Below are 910 nucleotides of genomic sequence, written 5' to 3'. Positions count from 1 at the left end.
TTTATCGACCCCAGAAGGATGAAAGGTAAAGTCGACCTAACGTTTCTGCCAGCTCGCCGCCTTACCACTCAGCCACTCCTGCGCCTAAATGTGTGACCCTTACAGCACCTAGGTTTCCCAAGCGGTCACCCATCTAAGTACTAACTAGGCTCGACGTTGCTTAACTTCGGTGATCGGATGAGAACGGGTGCTTTCAACGTGCATTGTAAAACTATAACAGGGTTATTTTTTAAAAACATCGAATGCCTATGATAGTCCAATCGAATAAAGTAATTACCAAACGTGTTCCACGGGCAAAATAAGGTTTCAGAATCTCTACTCTAATAGAAATCGTTACCATTTGTCGTACTTCCAATAGTATGGCTGACATCTCTTTCTATTTAGTGAGTTTCTCAATAGTATGGTTCGCAATAGTATGGTTCGCAATAGTGTGGTTGACATTTGTCTATTCAACAAGCTGTGAGTGTGATAAATAGCCTAAATATACAACTTGAAAACAAACAAGTTTTCCTTCGCGTCACCTTCTCTCGCCCCTCGTCCTCCACTCCCCAAATATCTATTTTAAGAATGTATTTAACGAAGACACAAGCACACGCACACACAAACACAAACACACACACTCACACACGCGCATAAACACACACACACAAACACACACTCGCGAAGAATTAGAGAAATAGGGAATAAAAAGGAGGGGTTGAAAAAAGGAGAAAGTGAAGATCGAGAGAGAAAAAAATGGCAAAAATTGAAGAAAAGAGAACAGAGAAATACATACATACTATATATATATATATTATATATATATATATATATATATATATATATATATATATATATATAGAGGAGAGAGAGAGAGAGAGAGAGAGAGAGCGGGGAGATGGGGAGGGAGAGTGTCTTCCAGTTGGTTGCT

General features: G+C 39.3%; 1 pseudogene; it reads right to left on the bottom strand.

The window, feature by feature from the left end:
• Positions 1–96: 96 nt before the first annotated feature.
• Positions 97–211, bottom strand: LOC115228878 (annotated as a pseudogene).
• Between the last annotated feature and the right edge of the window lie 699 nt (positions 212–910).

The sequence above is a fragment of the Octopus sinensis genome, unplaced genomic scaffold, assembly GCF_006345805.1.
Source record: "Octopus sinensis unplaced genomic scaffold, ASM634580v1 Contig11283, whole genome shotgun sequence".
Classification (NCBI taxonomy): Eukaryota; Metazoa; Mollusca; class Cephalopoda; order Octopoda; family Octopodidae; genus Octopus; species Octopus sinensis.
The sequence above is the reverse complement of the archived record's forward strand: the minus strand, read 5'-3'. Positions and strand labels throughout refer to the sequence as shown.